Raw genomic sequence first — 26,623 nt, 5'->3', positions numbered from 1 at the left:
GTCCATTAATATTCCAATATGTCTGAACCATTTAAAAGGATGCTTAATAACGGAACCCTATAAATAAGTACCTGTGTGTCCTCTATTACTTTACAATGGGACCAAATGACACATACCAATGTAGTTATCTTCATAAAAAAGATAAATGTATGACTTTTATTTTGTTTGGCACAAGTACAGAATTAATTAATAGATGTTTTATTCATGGTGCTTACCTTTATACTGAAGTGCCCCTTTCACCTAAAATAGCCTAATCACTTAAATTTCGACCTTTGATTTGGACAGCACTGTAAATTGTCGTCTTAAGGCTAGGAAGATAGTTCGCTCTTACAAACATTGCAATGGTTACTGTTGTTCAGGAGAGATTGACCTAGTTTCACACCACTGGTTACAGAATTATTAAAAGAAAATGAGGAAACAGTTGGCAATGAAACAGTAGTGAAACACGAGCATTTATCCTGTGCCCTAATCTTTGGACTGCTGTTCTTTTTTATCATTTGCAGTAATTACCAAGCCAAGCAATAGCTTCTACAGTGGCCAAATGAAGCTCTCTGAGCCTTCTGCTGAACTTTGGCAGGGGGCAAATTTAATGATGTGAATCATTGGTTGCAGTAAAGCAGTGCCTTGGTTCCCTGCAAGGCCCCACTGTGCCAACTTTCTACAGAAAGGCTTTGGCCTGTGTGGAAATGGCTGAGGAGTGTCCAGTGTTGGTGTGGCAATTTGAAACTGGGTGGGAGGGCTCTGGAATCTGTGATGAGGAAGTGTTTTCTAATGGGGACATGTTGGTTCCATTCCTGCTCCCAGAGGCCATTCCTTGGTGTGATAGGAGGTGAACAGCAGGTGGATTGGTCCTTGTATAATGGCAGGCTTGTGTTGATGTAAACATTCTCCAGGAGCTTTCTTGTTGCACTCTCCCTCTTTATGTGAGGGGGCGGGATGTTGCTCAGGACTGGGAGCCAGGGGAGTTGAGTTGATCAAAGGATACCAAAGATGATATGGATTGTTGAGTTGAGCTGGGTATCTATAAGAATGCTGCTATGCAGTTTTTATACAGTGATTTTTTTTTGTGGCTTGGAATTCGCTGTGAATGGCAATCTTGCTTTTTCCCAAGTGAACACTTGCCAAGAGATTTCAAGTTTTCGAGCACATGATCCAATGTAGCACCTCCTACAGGGTATCTGTGGCAACTGTGAGCTGGTTAAGCAGAAAGGAAGTTCTTCAACTAGTCCTATTGGAGAGGTCTTACTGAGGCATGCCAACTGAAAAGCAGTCCGTGAAAGGAAATACAGGTTGAATTGAAATAATTTATCAGAAGCAATGTTAAGATTGAGATGTACGCAGGCGATTAAAGAAGAGACATGAAAGAGAAAAGCTTCAAATCTTTTATAAAAGCCTGGCATGTCAATTTTCTGAGGGAATGTGACTCTGCATTTCTAAAATATTTTTTTTAAGATCAGTGAGGTTTAACTTGTGATGCTACAAGAAACTCAGTTAATCCTGGTTGAACAAAGCCTAAAGTCAGAAAGTTACAGCCATTCACGCTGGTGGGATTTTCCCAACCCGCTGCAGAGAACGGTGATTTGGCTGGGTGCTAAATTCTCCGATCTCACTACAGCAGGATAGTAACGTGAATGGCTGTAAGACTCTGCGCTAACACTTTTTGTTGGTTGTTAATAAGACGAGTGGGCAATTACCCTGAATTCATACCATTACAATGATTTCCCTGTGTTCGTCAGTGAATACTGCATCAGCAGTCTACCTGTGATGGAGCCAGGTAATTGCTGTGAGTTTTACTAAGCTTTCTAAGCTTTATTTAAAACAGCAACGTTTGGTCAGTAATTCTAATCTGCATCTCATTTTGTTGTCTCCCTTAACTGCAGTGTTATCTGTTATTCCTCTGCCTTGATGCTGCTGCATCTGCATTTGTTGCAAAATCAGTTTTTTCAGGTATGTGAATCAGAAGTGATTAAACTGGCAGCCATAAAGTAAGTGCGACCTTGCCACCATTCAGTATAAAGGTAGCCAGGTAAATAGTTTGGGAAAGCATTGCTCTCAGATCTTTTAGTGATTTCGCCTTGGTTTTGTGATTGACAGTGATCTCAGAATAAAGTATGTATATCATAGCTTCTGAAAAAAATGCAATGGTTATAATATATTTATGGAGGTATGATGTTAGCAGAAAAACATTTTTGCAGTCAGGCTTCCTGTCTTCAAACCTGTAAATCTGATTAAACCTTAATAGTAATCTATGTGTACAGTTGTTGCTTCAGACAATACCAAAGAGTATGTATTTTGATTTTGAAATCATTTATGTGGCATGTTGGTCTATTGTTATGCCCCAAAGAATAGAAACAAGTAAATGTTACCTTTTTTGTCTTAACATATACACCAAGTAAGGGTGAGAGCTTTCTCTTAAGAACTGAAAATAATTATTGGAAAATGGGTCAATCGGCCCTGCTCTCATGCAATTCCTAGTTGTTGATTCAAGTACAGTGTAAGAAAACCTGAGGAGAAATTATGTTGTTGCTTTTTTGTATGTGGAATACATCAAATCACACAGAAGCAACAGTCTGTGTTGGTATTTATCCTCCACATGAGCAAATGGTCCTGCTTATAGTTATTTTTCCTGTTCTCATATCTGTTTAACTGTTTTTCTTTCATCCACTTAGCTGATCTACAATTGAATGTCTACATTGTACCTCTCTAAATGCTAACCCTGCTATTAAATTCTGCAGCTTGCTCACTGGTTTCATAGAATCACTATAGTGCAGAAGGATGCCATTCGACACATCGAGTCTGCACCAAGAACAATCCCATTATCCACGTAATCCCACATCTTTACCTTGCTGGTCCCCCTGAAAGGGAGGGGCAATTTAGCATGGCCAAACAACCTAACCCGTGTATCTTTGGATTGTGGGAGGAAACCGGAGCACTCAGAGGGAACTGATGCAGACACGGTGAATGTGTAAACTCCCACACAGTGACCTGAGGTCAGAATTGAATCTGGTTCCCTGGCGCTGTGAGGCACTGTGCCACCGTGCCTCCCCAATCACTCACATCTATTATTGTATCTTTGAATCTTCATTTGGGATCCTCAACTATTGGAAACTATCTGCTTCTATCCACCCTGCTTCATCTTTTCATAATTTAAAATGCGTTACAGAATCACAAAATTGTTCCCGCTCAGCAGTAGGCCAATAGACTTGTCTTATCTGTGCTGACTTTCGAAATGAATAGTGCCATTCCCCCATCTTTAAATACTCATGTTCTTCCTTTTCAGATAAATACATCAGACAAATCACTCAGCAATTTGTGTTGTTACAAAGTACTAGTTTTTCAAGTCTTTTTTGTATTCATATTTCCTTATTTCATTCAACATCCTAGTGTATAGTAGCCCCTCCAGAATCTAACTACCTATCCCATAATGTGGCAATCAATACAGTACCCATTATTCTGAGTCTTAGTAAGGTTTTGTTATCGTATTACCACTTCTATATCCTTTATTGTGCTAAAATTTAGAATTCCATTAAACTCTATTTTTAACATTGATCGGTGCTACCTTCAATGTCCTGATAACTATTACCTTCTAGGTCACTGAGCTAACTTTTCATTCAGATTTGAAATACTGCAGTTGCACATTTTTACCAAAATGTATTATCAGGCTGTCACTGACACTGGCTTCTATCTAACATTCTTTAAACCCCATGTTATCAATCTTCCTTTTACAGCTTGCTTTGATTAGTTCAAAATAATTAAGATATGCATCGTTTTGGAATAATCTGTCAATTTTAATTTTTTCTCGGTTTATAGCAAATGACTGTTGACATGTTAAAAAATGGTCCCATAGCTGAACACTCTACGGCATTTCTATTAGATTTGAAACCATCTGAAAATCTGTCTTTAAATCCTGTTTTTTTAAATCCCCTTTTTGTAACCAGCCTTGAGTCAGTTCTTTAATTTCACATCCCTTCATCCTCTTTGATGTAATATCTTGTCAAAAACTTTTCTAACTTCTGTGCACACTAATCCACTGAATTTCTCTCATCTACCATGACTTTTACTTCCTGAAAGATTTCTATTTGTGAAGTATGATTGTTTAAATTTTATGTTGGTGATAAAAGATTGCATAAAGTATTTACATATTTTGATCTTCCTCTGAAAACTGACAATCTTTCCATTTCTGGGGTTTTTGTTTGTTTTTAACAATTCCTTTTTGATCTTTTCAGTTAATGTTTTCTCACATGTAGTTTTTTGTTTATCTCACTCCTCTTATTTTCTCATTTTTCATTTTTCTCATTATGGTTGTCATTCTTGCAAGCACATCTTTTTGATTTTAAATGATTTCTACCATCTTTATTTATTCATGGTATCCTTAAATTACTGATGACTTCTATATTTTAGTGGAATATAATAACTCCAAATCCAATATCTCTTCTTTCAAAATATATATATCCAACCCTTGCTCTAAGAGCTTGGGTGCTAACTTCTCCTTCCAGCTAACTTGCTCCTTATCTTTCTAAAGCCTGAGGGAAATTCAATCTAATCTGGATTTCTACTTTTTTTTCTCTTTCTGGTTGGATATTAAATCTTATCATATTGTGATTGTTATTCCCAATATGCTCAGTCATGTGATTTATTTCATTAAGCTTTACCAGATCCAGCAATGTCTTTATCCTTGTAGTGTTCTGAATATACCACTTGGAAGAAATCTTGTACACAGTTTAGGAATTGCATTTCCTTTTCTCATGTTATTTCCTTTCCGTCTTAATCGATAGTTGGATATTAATTAGAATGCCTCAGAGGAACCATTTTGTTCATTCAGTACTGGACATCTTTCTGAAGTTGTCTTCAAATTTCCCCTTTCAACTTCTTCCCACAAATTCATGATCTTTCGATCTTTAATATACTCCAATCCAATGTAATAAACCCATTTAATTTATCATTTGAGCTCCAAACATATTAACTCTGAACATCTTCCTTGTCTACATTGGTCATCTCGACAGCATGTATTCTCTTTTTCACTCATTTCTTAGTTTGCAATCAATCTAAATATATTACATCCCAATATGTCTTTTATTGTTATTGACAGGATCAGGAGTGAAATGGAGCCCTTGCACTCTTTACTTCTTATCTGTAATCAATGTGATTTTAGCCCCTGGAGCTAGCTCCTGAGTTGCAGTCAATTTAAATAATGACGGCAAACATTTGATTGTCTCAAGAAAGTTAGTTATTTATACTTGCATTCACTCCCAAAATTCGAATTGCTACTTCAGGCATGTGTACATGCATGAGAAAGATATAGTTCAAGGGAACAGTGCACCTTTACAAGTTGTAAACAGAGTAGTTCATAGTTCACATGTTTGACTCATCATAGGTAAAACAGTTGTGGGTCCAAGAAAAGTGATGTTATCATACTGAAGGTGTTCTATAAGTGGTTTCAAGAAATGTAATTATATGTCCGGTATTGTTGTAGGATTACCTCAAAAGAGACAGATGTTCAGCAGGTCATAAAGATAGGAACTTGTAGCTTCTTATTACCAAAAGTTTCTTTCCAGATATACTTGGAATGGGGTCTACTGCCTTTTCTGCTGCTGATGTTCTGCAGCTAGTGATCGGTGTAGTCTGATTAGTTGCTCTCTGGTTCTTGGAATAATGAAGAACTTGGTTGTAGAAGCTAGTTTCAGTCATACAATGTCAAATTACAATGCAATCCATTGTTCACATGATGGATTTGAGTCAGGGTGAATAGTGTACAATGGGGAATGATTGGTACCCATCAACATACCAGCTACCATCAGCTCACTGGAAGAGTTTATTTAAAATTCCATCCTCACAGCTCCGACACGTGGCAGTTATGGCTTATTTGATCTTTTCCATTCAGCTGCTAAGTATGGTCCCCTTTCACCTGAGAAATCTTTGCAGTTGGGAACTTTCCAGAGATGTTTTCAGATATGAGTGGATCATTTGTCCACACAGAAATTGCAACAGGAACCTGGATTCTGGCTGCCACCTTAACTAGTATCCAGTTATTTTAAAATAAAAGACAGTTGCAGAAAATTATATACCAAGGGCAGTCCAAGTTACAAATAGGATTTGCTTTCACTGGGGATAACATGATTCATACTTGTATAACCTGCAACCACATTTTTATTAACACTTGATTCTAGATTCCAATGTAAAATAATAGCATCAACTTTTAATTTTTAAGACTACTTTTTTCATGGTAATTTTTATCTGTTCTCCCCGACTTGTCCTTCAGTGTTTCCCTTGTCTATAATTCTAACAATAAACTACTAATTGTAATTGGTTGATGATTAGTCCACTTAATTTTATTGCTCTATAACTTTGTAATTGTTTCCTGCATGAACATTATTTTCATCATTTTACCTTCCTTAGGGCAGTGCAGTAGTTAGCACTGCTGCCTCGCAGTGCCTAGGACTCGGGTTCAACTCCGGCTTCGGGTCACCATCTGTGTGGTGTTTGCACATTCTCCTTGTGTCTGCATGGATTTCCTTTGCGATGGGCCAAATGGCTTCCTTCTGCACTGTCGGGATTCTATGATTCCCTATTATCCTGGTTTGGTTTATTTTCCCCGGTCCCCTTCCTAGTTTATAGATATTGCTGCTTCCCCTGTTCAACTCTTCAATTGTGATATTCGTGCACTCTGTCCGGGTGTAGCCAGTCAATGTTGATGAGTTCTCAGCTTTCCCAGAAATGGTATCATTGCCCAACAATCTTCATGTCCTCTATCGTCGCACATGGTGTACGAAGTAATCCTGGATCACCAGGAAGCCCAATGCCCTAAATTCTAGTCAGTGCTTCTGACCAACTTGTTGGCTTACATTTGAAGCACGTTGAGTGATTGTTTTCCTTTTCGTGCTAAGTCTGTGCCAATCTACTTGATCTGCCCTCTACCACAGCAGTCAGGGGGCAACAGAATTTGGGCGATTAGCTTCAACTGCAGAAGTTATGGAACACCGTGGAACTATTGAATCTCCGGTGCTATTTTCTTCATTTACAGGATGTGGGCATCATTGGCTAGGTCAGCATTTATTGCCCATCACGGGTTACTCTTCAGAAAGTAAGTTACCTCCTTGCATGAATGCAGTCCCTGAGGTGTAGGTACACATACAATAGTTTAGGGAGGAAATTCCAGGATTTTCACCCAGCAACAACAATATATTTATTTCCAAGTAAGTCTGGTGAATGACTTGCAGGAGAACCTCCAGGTGTAGGTGTTCCCAAGTTTCTGCTGCTCTTGTCTTTCTAGATGGTAGTGGTCATATGTTATGAACTACACTGATTTTAAGTATGAGGGAATCCCAAAACCAAGAAGGGTAACTTGAAACATCATTTTGTAGTGGTGTATGTGTGCTTTTGGCATTATCCATTGAATCCCTACAGCGCAGAAAGTGTTCAGTCGGCCCAATGAACCTGCATCAAGTCTCTGACAGAGCATCTTACCCAGGCCCACATAGACAGTCATCCAAGGCACAATTTGAACCTGAGTCCCTGTCTCTGTTAGGCAACAGTGCGAACCACTGGGTCACTGTACCATGAGGAATCATATGCAACCTAGTGAGGAACAGTCCAATCTTCATGTGAATGGTTAGTAAATAAAACAAATTTATTTTAAAAAATACAAAAATATATAAAGCAAGAAGGACTATAATACTCTATGACACTTAAGGATAGTTATACACACAATTTTTACGTGAATTTATCACTTGGTCCCCAAAACTACGTATGTTTGCCTGAACTCTGAGACACTTCTTTTCCCAAACAACATTCAATTTGATGTAATTCTGAGCGAAATCCAACAAATAATTACCTCGATCAGATTAAGGTGGTCACATCTGAGAAAGTGTTCAGGTTCAATGAAGGCAAAAATGGCTGCCTCACTAGAGCTGCAACTTGCTGCAGTTCTGATGTTAGTTGTCTCTTTCTCTTAGTGTTCTATAGTTATACCGTGTCCTTCCCTTTGATTTTATCCTCTGTGGAGTCGGCTTGTTGGCAGGTACATGTCAATGTCCTGATTTCTCCACTTTGAAGTTACCCTTTCTATAACCCCATTATTTTTTTCTCATCACATATATAAAATGCTTGTTTCCAATGATAGGCTAATTCGCAACTCATCAATTCTCCAGTCGTCTGTCTCTAATCAACTCCTTGTTTTTACTTTTTTCTTAATTTCCCCCAGTTTTTAACTCTTGGGTTTGGAAGTTGCTGCCTAAGGAACCTTGGTGAGTTGCTTCAGTGCATTTTGTATATAGTATACATGGCTGCCACTGTTCATCAGTGATGGAGGGATTGAATGTTTGCAGAAGGGGTAGATAGCAATCAAGCAGGTAGCTTTGTCCTGGATGGTGTCAAGCTTTTTGACTATTGTTGAAGCTGCACCATCCATTACACTCCTGACCTGTGCCTTGTAGATGTTGGACAGACTTTGGAGGGGTCAGGAGGTGAGTTACTTACTACAAGGTTCTTAGACATTGGCCTTCTTTGATAGCCAAAGTTTTTATATGGCTCGTCCAGTTCAGTTTCTGGTCAATGATAACCCCCAAGGTGTTGATAGTGCGGGATTCAGCAAGTGTAATGCCATTGAAAGTCAAGGGCTGATAGTTAGATCCTCTCTTGTTGAAGATGGTCATTACCTGGCACTTGTGTGGCACAAACGTTACTTGCCACTTGACAGCTGAAGCTTGGATGTTGTCCAGGTTTTTCTGCATTTGAACATGGACTGCTTCAGCACCTGAGTCAGGAATGGCGGTGGACATTGTGCATTCATCAGTGAACATCCCCACTTCTGACCTTATAATGGAAGGAAGGTCATTGATGAAGTAACTGAAGATGGTTGGACCTAGGACACTACACCTGAGGAATCTCTGCAGTGATGTCTTAGATCTGAGCTGATTGACCTCCAACCATCACAACCATCTTCCTTTGTGCCAGGTTTGATTCCAACCAGCAGAGGATTTCCCCTGATTCCCATTAACTCCAGTTTTGCTCAGGCTCTTCGGTTGCAAAGCTAATCAAACGCTGCCTTGATGTTAAGGGCAGTCACTCTCAGTTCACCTCTGATATTCAGCTCTTTTGCTCCTGTTTGAAAAAAGACTATAATAAGGTGATCATGACAGAACCAAAGCTGAGCATCTGTGAGCAAGTTATTGCTGAGTAATGTCATTTGGAAGCATTGCTCATTACCCCTTCCATCAATTTACTGATGATTGAGAGGCGATTAATGGGAAGGTAATTGGGTTGAATTTGTCCTCCTGTACAGGACACACCTTGGGCAATTTTCCACATTGCCAGGTAGATGCCAGTATTGAGATTGTACTGGAACATTTTGGCTGGGGCGTGATAATTTCTGAAGCACAAGTCTTAAGTACTATTGCTGGAATATTGTCAGGGCCCAAAGCTTTTGCAGTGTGTAGTGCCATCAGCTGTTTCTTGATATCACATGGAATGAGTGAATTGAATTGGCTGAAGACTGACATCTATGATGCTGTGGACCTCCAAAGGAGGCCGAGATGACTCATCCACTCTGTAGTTCTAGCTGAAGATGTTTGTGAACACATCAGCCTGATCTTTTGCACTGATCCTCTGGGCTTCTCCATCATTGAGGATGGGAATATTTTGGAGTCTCCTCATCTAGTAAACAGTTCGATAATGTTATTACACAGAGGTTAATCCTCTTTACCTTATGTCATAATCTGTTAAAGTGTTTGAGAAAGATGTTAACTGTTCTACCTTAACATTTAGAGGTTCATTAACGTACAAGCCTGACACTAGGTTTAAGTGAATAATTAACAAGGCATTTTATTTAACTAACCAGGAACTTTAACTAAACAAGTAACATATTAACTGAAGTATAATTTGACTGAAATGCTGTTTGAATAATACAAGGAACATTCATTACCAAAACAATAATAACAGAATTTTGGTCACTCTCATACAACCAGAAATCATACAACCAGGTTTGATGGAATTTGGAAGGTTTTGGAGTTCTTCTGTAGTTGCCTGCTGTCTGTAAGGGTTTTCTGATTCGGTATCCCTCTGTTAGATAGCTGGATAATTCTCTGAAGAGATATTTAAGCTGGCAGGGATAGAGAACTGCTCCAGAGATTAATGCTGGTTTTTGGACTGGCTGCCCTGGCCTCTGGAGATATTCTTGAGATGTTCTCCTGATGGCTGTTGTTCTGACCTCTTATATGTGCCATGACCTCACAATTTTCTTACACCATGATTGATTTGATGCTGACGCACTATAAAATTCAAACCTGATAGCCCCTTAATAGTTGATGGTCCTTCTTAAACTTACAGGCTGGCAGAATGCAAAAGCCTGCCACCAGGTCAATGCTGATGCTCGGTCCTTTTGAAACAAATGTTGCAACTTGGAGTCTATGTGCACTCTGCATTTTAGTACAGAAATCAAAAGCAGCTTTTAAAGGTACCATACACTCTTTTCTTTCCCTCTAGCATTTTTTTACAATTCTTTTATATCTTTACAAACTCAACTTCACAACAATAGTCCACCATCATTAATAGCTGGACGTAGCAGGACTTCGGAGTTTGGATCTAATCTGTTACTTATGGAATTGCTTTGTTCTGTCTATTGCTTACTGCTTATGCTGTTTGGCATGCAAGTAGTCCTTTGTTGTAGCTTCACTAGATTGACACTTTTTTTAGGTATGTCTGATGACGCGCCTGGCATGCCCTCCTGCACTCTACAATGGATCAGGGTTGATACCCTGGCTTAGTGGTACTGATAGAGTGGGGGAGATGCCAGGCTATGAGATTACAGATTGATGTGGAGTACAATTCTGTGGCTGCTGATGGCCCATAGTGCCTCATGAATGTCCATACTGAAATGATAGATCTGTTCAAAGTCGATCCCATTTCATGTGGTGATAATGCCAAACAGCATGATGGAGGGTATCCTCAATGTGAAGACATGACTTTGTCTCCACAGGCACTGTATGATGGTCACTCCTACTAATGCATCTGCAGTTGACAGCTTGGTGAGGATGAGGTCAAGTATGTTCTTCCCTCTTGTTAGTTCTCTCACTAAATGCCGCAGTCCCAGTCCAGCAGTTATGCCTCTTGGAACCCAGCCAGCTCGGTCTCTGGTAATGTCTGGGACATTATTTGTAAGGTATGTACAGTTCTGTGAATCTGTGTTGCTTGATTAGTCTGTGAGACAGCTCTCCCAATTTGGTGCCAGTCCCCAGGAGGCCTTTGCAAGGTTGACAGGGCTGGGTTTTCTATGTAATTTCTGGTGCTTGGATCAGTTTAATTCATTTTTGCATCCTTCGTAATGGCATGCCATTTCAGAGGGCATGTGGCATCATATGTCGGCCAGATAAGGACTGTAGGTTTCCTTCCCTAAAGGACATTAGTGTTAATTGTTAACCAGTTGGTTTATTACAACAGTCTTTTTGTGGTCATCATTAGATTTTTAATTCCAAATGTTTTATTCAGTTTAAATTCCACCATTTGCTGTGGTAGAATTTTAACCTAGGTCTTCAGAGCATTACTGTGGATCTCTGGATTATTGGTCTAGTGACAATACCAAAGAGCTACCACCTCCCTGAACTACATTATTTGATGGTTCCTAATTCTGTTCCTCCTTGAATCATCTTTTGTTTGTTAGTGCCATTGATATTTGATGGCCTTGTCCAAGGTCTTCATGCTGGAGCTTCAAGTCAATTTGTGCAGGCTTCTCTGACGACTTGTGTTTTATCTCTTTTCAACATGACCACTTTCTGTCAAACACTAACCTAAAGAACTGTATCTCCTCTTGATGAATCAGATTGTCTCCATCTCAAGTTCTGAGATTAAGAACTTGAGCATTGCAAGTTAGTGATGCTTGCCACAGGCCTTTTTTTCTTGAATTAGCAAATGGTGCTCAGATCTTTGACACCTTACTGGGGCAACATCTTTTCTCTGCAGATGTTTTTGGATTTAGTTAGCTTCTTTGACCTCAAAGTTTCTTCACCTTGAATATAAATATCAGTTAGTCTAACTTTCATTCTCTCTCCTTTTTATGGAATTCTGACTTTCACCAAACTCCGGTTTGGTTCTCAACATGTTCTCAGCTCACTCTGTTATATGCTTCTGGCTAGAGTTGGAATGCTCTCGGTTTCTTTGCTCAATATAAATTTGATAGACAACCCACCTTAAACTTGTCAGTCAACACCAAGAAACACCATTTTAATTAACACCTGGCTTTGACCTACTTATAGTTGACTGACAGTTAATTTGCAACAGACTTGCAATTATATAAAATAAAATTTAGATTTAAGTAAGAGGACTGCATGATGGAGAGACTTGAAGATTGGATGTTTTAATCATTACAACAGAGGAAAGATTTGTTTGTGTAGAGCCACTTCAAAATTCAAAGCGCTGCAATGCAGACGATGTTGATTCACAGGGGCCAGACAGTGCTGTGGGTTGCGATATGTCTGGTGTTCCTCATTAATATCATTAAGAAATGCTGTGCAAGGCAATGCTGCCTGCCTTTGGGGAATCAACACACTTTGTACAGAGCTGCTTGAAGTATTTCTACATGAATGAAATGTCCCCCCAAACTAATAAACAAAAGTTTCAAAGAAAATTAGATTTTAAAGTTGCACGACAGGCATACTTAATTTTAGAAAAGCAAAATACTGCACATATAGGAATCTGAAACCAAAATATTTGATCCTATGTTGCCTTAACTTGGCTTGACAACCTGTGTTTAAATCTAAATACATGTGAGCTCTATTAATGGTCTGAAAGCTTTTAACACCTTGTTACAAATGTAGGACGGAAAATGAGTCCAAGTTTGGAAGGATGGTGGCACGAAACAAACAGTATTTAATTAACTATTCATGGGATGCAGTGACTAATATTTAATTCCTTTGACTGTAATGGATATAAATATCAGTGTCAGAGCAGGTAGATCTGATACCACTCGATTTGCAACATCAGCTGAGACCTATTTCTGCCCCATGATATCTACAATCTGCTTCCAATAAGGATATCGTTGTGGGCCGCAGGCATCTAAGAAAAGTATTTTCAACAGATTTCAAAAACTAAGGATCGCACTATGAAATCAATGACAAAAAAAAACAAGTTAAATGACCTGTCATACCAAATTCAGGTTGCATGGCTGTGTAAAGAGAAACAGTTTTTTTTCACTTTCATGAATATCGTTGAATAATAAATACTGAAAAGTGAATTTATTTTATCTTTCAGGATTTAATTAAACTTCACTTTGCTCTTGTGGTTTGTTCACAAACCTTCTGAGGTTTGTTGTAGTTTTTTTTTAAGTAGATGATTATTGTACAACACTGAGATCTTTATGTGTTCATGGCAATGTCAGTTTGTTTCTTTGTTGCAAATTTACTTTTCTCAATTTCTGGATGCAAATTCCACTCAATGAACCAAATTTATTGGTGGTGGTCCCAATGGCAGACCAGCAGGTGGAGGGAACCCCCCTACCTCAACTGCTTGCAGGCAATTAATTGCCTGTTATCATGGTTCATTATTGTAGCAGTGCCACCAGAAGTGGTGGCCATTGCTGGATTGCAACCAGTCCAGCGCAGCATCCTGGATGCTGCCTTGAAACTGAGTTAAGTGAAGTTGGGGTAGTGGGGAAGTGGAGGTTGAAAAGTGCTTGTTGGTGAGATCATGGTCAATGTGTATTGCCAGGGAAGGAGGGGTGGATGGTGGCCACATCCAAAAGCCACAGGATGCTCAATCAAAAAGGGCCCCCACGAGCCTGCAGTGGCAGTGGGAAAAGGGCTTCAAATGGCCTTTAATTGTCAACTTATCTGGCCTCTGGATGAGAAGGCTGTTGTTGACATTGCCCTCTGCTGAGATAATTGAACAGCACTGGGAAGGCAATGGGCATTCCACCGCTACATTTTCTGCTCAAATCTATGGCAGTCCTAACTCATATCCTTGTGATGTGCACCCATGGGGCACATTGTTTCATTCAATGTAACCTTCTTTTCTTCACCAGTAAAAGAGATATCTTTCCTCCCGCACATCCATAATTGGCTGAAATTTACCAGAGCTAGGCAGACTAAGTTAAACTTACTCCACTGTTCAGTTTCAAATTCTTTTGCCTTGTTGCTGATAGTGAGAGTTGCTAACTGTGTCGCGAAGGCAACAGTTCATTGGTAAACAATCTACCCCTTATTTCTGCAACCAAGTTAAAGTTTGAGAAATAAACTGAGGAAGGACTGAAAATGATCATAAATTATGGACTGTCAAATCAGGTACAGAAAGAGAAATAATAAAAATTGCCTCAAGATAGAGGGAAAAAATAAATCAAAGAAAAATAAGAAAATGTAAAAAAAAATTCTCAATTGCTTCCAATAATTTGCCCACCATTGGAGTCAGACTGGCTGACCTATAGTTTTCAGGCCTATCTCTCGCATCCTTTTTCAATAGTAGTACAACATTTGAGGATCTTCAATACTTTAGGACCTCAGCTGGATCTAGTGAGGATTGGAAAATGAGGCTCATAGCATCCATTATTTCCTCCCTTCAACAGCCTGGGGTATAATCCATCCGGATAAAAGCAAATTGCTGCGAATGCTGGAATCTGAAACCAAAAAAGAAAATGCTGGAAAATCTCAAGAAGCCTGGCAACATCTATAATAGAGAAAAGAGCTGACATTTCGAGTCCAGACAACCCTTTGTCAAAACTAAAAGGCAAAGGAAATTGGAGATACTTATATTGCAGGGGGAGGGAATGAAAGATGAGTCATGGCCACAGAAATCAGGAAAACCAGTTGATAGCTTTCCACAGAGAGAATAAAGGGTGTGGATGGTCAAACGGCCGAGAAGCTAAAATGAAGATGTTGGGGGGAAAGACAATAAAGAAATAAGTGGTAGAGAACTGTAAAAAAAAAAGATAGAATGAAAACAAAGGGGTTGAGGTGGGGTAGAGCAAATCATCTGATGTTGTTGAATTCGATGTTGAGGCCAGAAGGCTATAAGGTGCTGAGCCAGAAGGTGAGATGCTGTTCATTCAGTTTGCATTGAGCTTCACTGGAACATTGCAGCAAGCCAAAGACAGACGTGGGCATGGGAGCAGGATTGTGTATTAAAATGGGAAGCAACCAGAAGATCAGTGTCCTGACTGCACACTGACCGAAGGTGCTTAGCAAAGCGATCACCCAGTCTACGCATGGTCTCTCCAGTATTGAGGAGACCACATTAGGAGCAGCGAATGCTTTCCAAATTGAAAGAGGTGCCAGTGAAACACTGCTTAACCTGGAATGAATGTTTTGGACCTTGGATGGTGAGCATAGAAGAGGTAAAGGGACAAGTTTTACACTTTCTGTGATTGCATAGGAAGGTGCCATGAGTGATGGGAGAGGTGTTGGGTATAGTGGAGAAGTAGACTAGGTTATCCCGAAGGAAACAGTCTCTGTGGAATGCTGACAGAGGGAGTGAAGGGAAGATGTGGTGGTAGTATCACGGTGGAGTTGGTGAAAATGATGGAGCATTATGCTTTGCATGGGGAGGCTGATGGGGTGAAATTTGAGAACAAGGGGGACTCTATCCTTGTTCTGGGAGGGAGGGAGAGGAGGGGTTGAGGGTTGTGGCGTGGGAAATGGAGCACATGCTGGTTGAGGGACCTGTTGACAACTGTAGATGGGAATCTACAGTTGAGGAAAAAGGAGCACATATTAGAAGCACCACTTTGGAAAGTGGCATCATCAGAACGAATGCAACGGAACTGAGAGAAAGGAATGGAGTCATATTTCTTCCCATTCTTTTCCCCTACTTCTACACCCCTTCCCTTACCTTTTCTCCCTCTTTGCTTTTGCTTTTCTAAATCTTACCTCTGTCCCATCCATTTTCCTTCCCCCCTCTACCCCCCCAAACATCTTCATTTTAGCTTCTCTGCCATTTGGCCATTCATATCCTTTGTTTTCTCTGTGGACAGCTATTAATTAGTTTTCCTGGTTTCTGTGACAATGACTCATCTTTCATTCCCTCACCCTGCAGAATAAATATCTCCTACTTTCTATGCCTTTTACCTTTTACAAAGGATCATCTGGACTTGAAATATCAGCTGTGTTCTCTCCTTACAGATGCTGCCAGACCTGCTGAAATTTTCCAGCATTTTTTCTTTTGATTATAATCCATCTGGTCCTGGTGATTTATTCACCTTCAAGAATGCTAGTTCCTCCAATATTTCCTCTCTTGCTATGCTTATTATATCTAATATTTCACACCCATTCTCTTTCACTAGAATGTTTGCACAATCCCTCTCAGTGAAAGCAGAGGCAAAGGACGAGTTGAGAACCTACTTATCTTTTTTGAATCAATGCACAAATGACCATGTACATTTTTGATAGGCCCTCCCTTTTCCTCAGTTATTTTGTTGCTCTTAATGTATTGGTAAAACATTTTAGGTTTTTTTTATTTTACCTGCCAATGTTTTTTCATATCCTCTCTGAGCTTTCCTGTTTCCATTTTATGTCACCCCTGTACTTTTAATCTTCCTCTAAATACTCTACAGCATTGTGTTTTTTTTTGACTCATACACTTTCTTTTCCTGCTTTGTTTTGGCCTGTATACATCTGGATAACTGGGGGCTCTGGATTTAGTAGTATCACCTTCCTTGTGAGGATATGTCTAAACTGTGCTTGGAGTATTTCACCTTTGAATGTCTCCCACTGATTTGACAGCTGCTCCTTCATATAGCTGCATCCAATCAACTCTTGCCACTTCATCTCTCAACTTTGTAAAATTTGTCTTCCCCAATTTAGAATGTTTACTCCTGTTCTTTCTTTATCATTTTCCATTGTGATGCTAAATCTAACTATTTTATGGTCACTGTCTCCAAATGGCCCCCCACTGCTGCTTCTTCCACTTGCCCAGCTTCCTTTCCTCATGCTAAATCTAAAATTGTGATTTTTTTTTTTCATTTTGGGAATTGAATTTTACAATCCTGTTCATTTTTTCACAACAATCTGAATTCTTTGGCTTTAGTTATTCTGCCTTCCATTTCCTGTATACTTGTTTCTTTTTATTACCAGCTGTTGGTAAAGCTCAGAAATACAGTAAGATGGGAACAGCAAAGGTAGTAAGAAGTCTGACAACACCAGGTTTAAGTCCAACCGATTTATTTGATAGTAAACTCACAAGCTTTCATCACCTGACATCAGGTGACGAAGAGGGGAACCTCGAAAGCTTGTGAATTTACTATCAAATAAATCGGTTAGACTTAAACCTGGTGTTGTCAGGCTTCTTACTGTGTTTACCCCAGTCCAACGCCGGCATCTCCACATCAGAACAGCAAAGGTAGCATGGAAGTATGTCACTGATGTCTAGAAACCCTGATCTTTGGGTTGGAATCAGGATCAATGAACTTGTCAGGACGATATGCAGCTCTTCATTTAACAAACAAGATTTTTTTTTGTTTATACCCAATTAAATCCAATCAAAGTCTCAACTAGTGAGACATTCCAGATCCAAGCTGACAAGACAAGTTCACCACTTCCTATCTTGGGTTTGATCTACATGATCCAAGTTGATTGGAGCAGGCATTGCACCACCTCCAATGCTTGATCTCATTTGCATCTTAGCCAAATAGCTTAGATGCCGCTTTAAAAAATTGCTTCAAATGAAGCCTCAGAGTAACCTCATGACTTTAACCAAATGCAGGACAGCAAAACTACACTTGATCTTAACCAAAAGCACGAGAAGATACAGCTTGCTTTTACATAGTACCTTTCACATCCTCAAAATATCTGAGATAATTTGCAACCAATTAAGCACATTTGAAATACACTCTGTATGAAACTGGAGAGAATCCATGGATTTAGCGAAACTGGAAGGAGGAAATGAATCACGAGTTTCAATCATATTTCTAAGGCAGGAAAAAGTCCTTGTATTTCAATATCTTTGTTATGGGAATCTGGCAGTCACTTGAAATGTTAATTACTGCAAGCTGCTTCCTCAAGCTGCAGAGAATACTCATTATGGTCTATTGTAAAGAAGGTTGTTTCAAAGGCATTGATATGTGGATGTTTACTGGCAACATTGTTCTTTGACAGGGAAATATCACATAGTTCATCCAATGTGTTTGGAACAGATTTTGTTTTCATCAGTAAGGAGGGCAAGCCCTTTCAATTGGGCATTTTTTAAAGAATATGTTTGATATATTAGCTTCAAAAGATTTTTAATCTTTATTATTCTCATAAATCTTCCAAGGATTTTGAAAGCAATACTTGGGATGACTCATTCAAATTCTGCAGTCGTTCTGAAGATTGATAACAAACTATTTCATAAGGCTGTACTCAGGAAGCTCACCTCGGGTTCAGTTGTGCACTGAAGTTTGGGAATAAGATCGAACTGTTACTTTCAATAATTTGAGGGCAATTAGTGACATTTGTTATTCCTGTGGCTCTGCCTTTTGTATTTGATACTGTTGTAGCCAACTGTACATTGCTCACAGCAGTTAGAGCTCAGTAAATGGCTTTTAAATTTCTAGCTGCAACCAATGGACATCCATTTTAGATAACCAAACTGTGAGAAATGAACATAATGTGTGTTTCGGTGCAGAGGTAACGGAACAGGTTTCATTCTCACAGGCAATTGTTTGAATCAGATTGGTTTGCAACCTCATTGTCATATTAGGTCCTATGATGAGTTTCTGAGCACATATTCCGATCACTAAGATGCCATGTTTCCACATCTGCAGCATTGCCCAACTATATCCTGCCTCAGTTCATCTTCTTCTGATATCCAATTCCGCTTCTAGAATTTATGATTCAGACACACTCCTGGTTGGTCTCTCATGTTCTGCTCCTTGTACATTTCAGATGATCCAAAACTTTGTCTTGCCTAGACAGCTCTGTCCTAACTCTTCCAAGTCTCATTCACCTACCACCCCTGTGTTTGCTCACCTATATTGGCTGACAATTAAACAAAGCCTCAATTTTATTTTTTCCATCTTTGTTTTCAAATGCCTCCTTCACTCTATGTCCTCCTCCAGCCCCACAAGCTTCCAAGTTATTGGTGATCCTGTAATTCTGATCTCTGAAATTGGTGGGAACCTGGAAGTCACTACCTGAAACCTCACAACACTTGAGAAGCATTTTGATGCTCATCAAAATGCATATAAGGCAATAGACCAATGCAAGAAAATGGGATTAGGTGACAGCAGTAACAAGAATTTAACAAGGCATGATAGGATGCAACCTGTCCAGCAGCAGGTAGAAATGTGCTCAACAATAGCAGTATCCAGCATTCAAAAGGTATTCAAAAAATTTAATTTCTCCAGTAACAAGATTAGTAAGCATTTAGACAGACCGAGGTGTAAATCACCTATCAGTAGAGCCTGCTTATCAAGATGACTGAGACACCAGTGGAGGTATACACATGCTAATTTCTAGAGTCCAGGATTTTGAGAGATGCAGAAACTGAAATACTCAGAACGAAGAATCAAGTAGCTAAAATTGCCAGTACCCCCGGAAGCAAGCAGGCCAGGTTCCATCTTGCAGCTGAGAAGTCAGTTTATGAGTCACAATCAGGAGGCTTACAGCTAAGTATGAGAGCCTTTAGGCACTTGGGTAGAAAGCAGTTTCAGTATTCTTGCTAGACCAGGGAAAGATGTTTCCAAGCTTTATCCTAGGTCTTGTACTGTGTAAACTGGATTTGATTTATAGATTTATTTAATTTGGATTTTGTTTGGGAAGAAGGAAGTCTTGAGAAGTTCAGGGATCACAGATATATTTTGGAACAAGGGGAATTTTTACATTAACTGTGTGTGTTTAGTAACTCATACACTTAATTGTCTTTAGAGTATTGTAGTGCTATTCATATGTACTTGTCTTTTTAATAAATAGTCTTTAATAATTGTTATGCAATAACTGAATTGAGTCTTTTCACTGGGATTTCACAGACTTCTCATATCATTCCAAAAATAAAACTATATGCCACCATGAGCCAGTGTTCCAAGTTGGGACACCCTTATAGGTAACATCAGCATGCCTCATGCCAATTAGAATAGATAAGTGCTTGATGGCTGACACAGACATTCTGGGCCGAAGGGCCTCTTTCTGTGCTGTTAAACTCTATGCCTTGAGAATCTACATATTTAGTAATTTCAACATTGCTGATCATACCTTCAGCTGTCCAGGCTCCAAATTCTGGAATTCCTTCCCTCAACTTTTCTGCCTCTCAACCTTTCTTTCTTACTTTAAGTTACTTCTGGAACCTATATCTTTAACAATGTTTTTGGTAATCTGCCCTAATATTCCCTGATGCATTTCAGTGTCATATTTCTTTCATAATGCTCCAATGAAGCACCTTGAGACATTTTACTGTTATGAAAACACAATATAAATGCAAATTAATTTTGCTAAATTTTGTCAAATACCTTCATTCTTTTTATTCATTTATGGGATGTGGGCATCACTGACTAGCCGAACATTTATTGCCCCATTCTGAGTTGCACTTGAGAAGATGGTAATGATCTGCCATCTTGAACCACTGCAGTCTGAGATGTAGGAATGCCCACAGTGCTGTTCTGGAGGGAGTTCCAGGACTTTGACCACGCAACAGTGAAAGAACACCGGTGGGATTCTGTAGTCCCACAGGCAGCACATCGCTGCCTGCGGGTTTCCTGCTGACGTGGAGTGAAGTTGATGAGACTTCGCATTCACATTTCCTCCTTAAGATAGTGAATGACTTGGAGGGGAACCTCTAGGTGGTACTGTTCCTCGATATCTACTATCCTTCTTCTCCTAGATGGTAGAGGTCATGGGCTTGGTGAGTTCCTATCATGCATCTTGTAGATGGTACACACTGCAGCCTCTGTTCATTGATAGTGGAGGGAGTAAATATTTGTAGTAGTGGTATCAATCAAGCAGGCTGCTTTGTCCTTGATGGTGTCAAGCTTCATGTGTTGTTGCTGTACTCAAGGCAAATTGAAAGTGTTCCATCACACTCCTGACTGTGCTTTATAGATGGTGGACAGGATTTGTGAGTCAGATAGTGAGTTACTCGTTGCAGGATTTCCAGCCTTCGACCTCCTCTTGTAGCCATAGGGGGCAAGTTTTCCTGGTCCACCTGCTACAGGAATCATAGTGGGCAGAAGGGGGACCATGGCAAGGTCCATTGACCTGGGCAGGGTTTTCCAGTTTTGGGGTGAGTGCGGCCGGATAATTCTGCCCATGGTATTTATATGGCTGGTCGAGTTCAGTTTCATGTCAATGGTAACTCCCAGAAAGTTGAAATTTTCATGACATTTCTTTTAGTGTTTATTCTCTGCAATCCCAAACAGCTACTCTTCATATAAACAAAGAGCATGTACAGGCAGAACTATACATTTGAAGGTATTTTTTTCTGAAAAACTAATGCTGGGACTAAATTTTTGTCCGAATCCATGTTTGAGAGCATGACCGACCAAACTTAGCTCTTTTTTTGGAGGAAATCCAGTTTTCCTCCATAATCCCAACCTTTGCACCATTTTCCTCTCAACTGTTTGTAGGTCAGGAATGCCAGGTGTGGGCAATCATACTTGTGCTTGCTGAGATTAGAGTCACCATTTTAAATTGAGGACTATAAATGGACTTCCACCTACTTATCATTTTCATCTGTTAGAGCAGCGTTTTGGAAGCATGTCAGATTTGAGAATTCATATGGAAAATTGAAAGTAAGAATTCTGGAATATCCTGAAGGGTAAGTGTTAAACTTTTCCACACCTTCAAATGCCATAGTAAGTGCTGCATTGTAATGTGGATGTGTTTTAATGTAAAAATTTCTCTTCTGAAGTTGAATTGAACCTCGTGTATTCATTCACTTGCATTATAGTGCTTTACCAATGGTGAATGCAATGAACAACATTCCAAAAATTTCCTGTCAGCCTGTGTGTCATCTTTTCCATTGTTTTAAATATATCTGGTTGATGTAAAAGTTCAGTTTTAACTCTTGAAAAAAACATCTAGCCACCTGAATCCTTACATTAAATGCCAGGCACTTTGCTTTAAAATTGAAATGAGCACATGTACTTTACTTCCCAGAGAACAGTCTAGTTTTTGGAGAGCTGTGACCATCATCAGTGCTTCACTAAGTTTTGAGTGCCAATGTTTGAGCGTAGCAGGTGTTCCATTTACCTGAGAATGAATGACTGTTCTAAGAGATTGTCATAACAGATTTTAAAGTTTAGCTTATTTATCAGTGTCACAAGTAGGCTTACATTAACACTGCAATAGAGTTACTGTGAAAATTCTTTAGTCACCGCTATTTGGGTATCCTGAGGGAGAATTTAGCATGGCCAATGCACCTAACCAGCATGTCTTTTGGAAGGAAACTGGAGCGTGTGGAGGAAACCCTCGCAGACATGGGAAGAACATGCAGAATCCACCCACAAAATGACCCAAGCGGAAATTGAACATGGGTACCCGGTGCTGTGAGGCAGCAGTGTTAACCACCGTGCCATGTGCCTTTGATGTGTTTTCTGGTTTGCAGAATGCATTTTTAATTCAAAGTGAGAGGGATTTTTTTTTTCCCAAGGAATTATATTGCATGAATTCTGAGGATTGTTTATTGTAAAACTGAGTGAGAGGCTATGGAGGATATATGGGGGTCATGGAGTTGACATGGGTGACTTGAGAATGCATAGGGGGAGGGGGGCATGAGGTTAGCATAGGTGACCTGAAGAGAGTATGGAGGATCTGTGGCAGCATAGAATGGCATAGATGATCTGAGGAGGTATGGCCTGGCATGGGAGGTGAATTGGGGGATATTGAGGGAGGTGAACGGTAAGGTTTAAAAACTTGGGAGCTGGAATACTATGTTAGAGAACCAAGATGGTCTTTCTCCTAATTCACCTGTGCACCCACACTTCTCCATACTGGTTCATGGCTCACAGATTGCACGGTGAACAGGATCCTGTGGGTAAAGACAAAAATGGTGTTTGAATTCACACACAAGATGGGTGTGCTGTTGGTCAGCCATGAAAATCCTCAGGTGGCATTTTCCAAGTCCATGGAAAGCTTCAGGCTTTGATGTCAACAATACATTTTAGATAAAACTATTTGTTGACATTTAGTACTGCAAGTGTATTTAAAAGAAGAAAACATATTTTTATATTCATAAACATGCAGGTGTACGCATCCACCCGTGCCCCCCACCCCCCGCCAAAACTGATGGATCACAAAAATAAAGAGCACCCTTCCCCCATCCTACCCATTATTCGTCAAAGTTTAATTATTTATCTGCTCAGTCAGCATTGAAAACCAATCTTACAACACTTGTTCTGTTGCTGTGATATATTTTTTTAAACTTTATTCCAATCCAATCAAGTCAAATTAAACCCAATTCAGAATCCCAACAAGTTGGGACATTCCCGATCCAAGCTGATAAGACAGGGCTCTCACCTCCTGTCTTGGGCTTGATCTACATGATCCAAGCTGACTGGAGTAGGTGTAGCTCCTCCTCCAGGGCTTGATCTTATTTGCATCTTAGCCAAATGGCCGAGATGCCGCTTTAAAAAATTGCTTCAAATGAAGCTGAAATGTAACCCTATGACTTCAACCAAGTGCAGCATGTCGATACTACACTTGATCTTAGCCAAAAGGCCGAGAAGCGAGTTGCTGTGATATACCTAAATATTCCTTCCAGATTCTTCTACTGGAGATGTGCATCCCCATGAACCTCTGCTTACCAGAGTTCTCCTCCATCCTTTTTAACGGAGTAACATCTGGGGCCTGCTGACTAATGTCTCTGAGGATCTGTTTTAAAGTTAAAGTGATTGCAAATATTCAAAGACAGTGTGTTTTTTTTGCAAGGTAGTGTTCATTTTTATAGAGTCAAAGTAGTGCAGTTAACTTTCAGCATTAGTAGTCGCCACAACCTTTTGCGCAACTTTAAAAGCATTGCATTTGAAACTGGTCTCACCCACAAAACTAGCTAGTCCCTGATTAAATTTATCACTTTTGCATTTTTGCAAACAGTACCTTCTACGTACAATCAAGGTGCTTACATTAAGTGCAAGAACAATAATAGATATATTGTAAAATCTTTTGAATATATTTTTTCTACTTTATTAAGGAACTGACTACTAATGTGACCAGTAAATGAATGTGTATAATTGTTTGAGTCATTTTCAGTTATTTAAAATCACATTATTCCCAACATGTGGACTAGATGTTCTGAGTTTCTTTTTGTCCTATACCCATATTTAGCTATATAAACTACATCAAATTAAAACCTCAAACATATCAAGGACTTTTTTTTAAAGCTGTCCAAAATGCAAAATTGTATTGATCCATGGCAGATGTTATGTTCACTGATATGGGAATAAATTTAACCAGTTCTCAAATATGGCACCGTTGTGAGCATAATGTGTGCTTAAATTGTTGCGTTCATCCAAAGTGAATCTCTAACCAAATTCATGCAGGTTAATTGCGTACACTTTAAGAGATGCGTCTACTCCTTTTTCTCCTTTTCCTTTTCCAGCGTGTGTTATTTCATAAAATTTAAACCAGTAATTAAGAAGGAATGATAAATTTGATCCCAGGGCCTGACCAGAATTGACATGCAGCATTGAGGCTGCAAAAACATACCCAACATGCTTTGTTTGAAAAGACTGACATTTTCACGATTTTTAACCACTGCTTTTGTAGAAATATAGAATGAATTGATTTTATTCCATTTGCTCAGTTGAGATTATAGATCCTTTCTTGGTACTCGCGATTCAAAATTCCAATAATTTCCATCAATGCATTTATAAATTATGACTCAAAGTGAGCATGAAAAATTGCAGTTTTCATCTTAGAATCCAAAATGTTCCAGGCACTTTGTGAATTCTCCTGCATGTTGTCCTTCGATTAAAAATGAGATCGATGTGCACACGTATAAAAAAGAAATCAGACTTAGCCAGCAGAGGGCTCAAGTTTGAAAACGGGATGTCTGTGTGATAGATTGTCTGAGCTGATTTGAAAAGGTCAGTCAGGGAAAGACATTTTCCATTAATGATTATTGCTGTAACTCACTCTAGGAAATCACAAAGCAAATAACTTAATGATTGAGAAAAACACTTGAGTGTTCCATGAAAAATTATCAGGTAAATTTGCCAGTAACTGTTTTGTGTGTGAAGAGAAATTGCTATCTCTTTGGAGCTTCTCTGTTGTTTGCACAGTAGAAGATTCCATGTCCTAATTCAACATGAATTATTTTCCTCTGTTTTTAGTTATAATAAAGAGCAGTTTGTAGATTTGAATATGATCATGTGTGCCATGCTGTAATTACTCTAACCTGACCCTCTCCAGCATGCCAATGTGATGGAGTTTTGTGCGAGATGCTGCAGAACAACATTCCTTTAATCATTCAGTGCTTACTGTTTTGAAATTTCTGAAAGATTTTTTAAGTCTGTAAAGGGTACACAGGGGAGTATGTAAGTCATGAAAAATAAAGTGACAGAGAATGGAGGAACAAGAAATATTTTCTCCTGTGGCAAGTTAAAAAAAAATCTCAGTTTCAGTGTGTGCAGGGGAGAAAAGTTAGATTTTTGCAGGACAAAGTGAGACTCACTGAGGGGCAGATCGAAGGATCACACTAGTCTTCAAATGTAATTTATTGTCCATGTAATATGGAAGTGTGTGAATGTGTATGCAAATGTGTGCTCACATGAACTAAGGCTTTTTTTTAACAACAATGGGATAAATATTTCTTGTTCCTTCAATCTTTATAACTTCTTCACACCCAGCTGAGAGCACTGCTAATTAGAATGTATCCTGCAATGTTTCAATTTGCCAAATCTCAGTGAAAGTATTTTCCAAACAAACTCTTTGGTGAAGGGTCATACAGACTTAAAACATTAGCTCTATTCTCTCATCACAGATGCTGTCAGCCCTGCTGAGGTTTTCCAGTATTTTCTGATTTTGTCTTTGAACGATGTCCCCGTCAATGCAATATTTTGACCAATTACCTCTATAATCAGCATGAATCAGAATTATTGCCTCAACTGTGCTTTAAAAAATATAAAGGCAGTGTTGCATGTGGAATTGCTCCTGAGTAAGCTCTGGCACTGAGAGGAACAGAGTAGCAATATGTGTTGATGTAGTAACTTTTAAAAATGCATTTTTCTTTTCTCATGCAACCACAGTCTCAGAATAGGAAAGATTCCTAAAATAAACAAGGTGTTGGCAACCTATTACACTGAGGAGTACTGACTGTGGACCTCTGTTGTTGCTGCTTGCTATTCCACTCGTGGCCTGTGGTGTATGCTAACCATTGCTGGAATAACTTGTGTTTTGTTTGAAGTTGAGTAAAACTGCATCATCACGGTTGAAATAAAATAACTGCCTTGATCTGACAATCTTTCAGAAGGTTTAAGGAAGTGCAGCAGCCTAAGCAATTCACGCACCAGGGGGAGATCATTGCTTAGTATTTAGATTGATGAACCTCATCAGCAATTGGGGAAAAAAAATCTGCGAATCGGGTTGTGGGCCATTGACAATTGCAGAAACATAACTGTAATACATAAATTGTAACAAGCTATGTTTTCTTTTTAAGAAGAGGAAAATTATACCGCACAGAATAGCAGTAATAGCTTGGAGATTTGGCAGAGGGAACTGCTTTTATTAACATTGACACATAA

The 26,623-nt window shown here is 39.3% G+C and overlaps 1 protein-coding gene and 1 non-coding gene across 6 annotated transcripts in view; one reads left to right on the top strand and one right to left on the bottom strand.

Annotated features, from left to right (window-relative positions):
* LOC145339265 (contactin-4-like) overlaps nucleotides 1-26,623 on the top strand; it is a 2,278,868-nt gene that overhangs the window by 961,167 nt on the left and 1,291,078 nt on the right. The gene's annotated exons all lie outside the window — the stretch shown is intronic.
* On the bottom strand, nucleotides 23,421-23,612 carry LOC145341674 (U2 spliceosomal RNA). The gene has a single exon (XR_013886431.1). It is a non-coding gene; the product is annotated as a U2 spliceosomal RNA (small nuclear RNA).

Source organism: Carcharhinus amblyrhynchos, chromosome 3 (assembly GCF_965287045.1).
Source record: "Carcharhinus amblyrhynchos chromosome 3, sCarAmb.v2.hapA, whole genome shotgun sequence".
NCBI lineage: Eukaryota > Metazoa > Chordata > Chondrichthyes > Carcharhiniformes > Carcharhinidae > Carcharhinus > Carcharhinus amblyrhynchos.
Note: the sequence above shows the minus strand (reverse complement) of the source record. Positions and strands in the feature narration are given on the sequence as shown.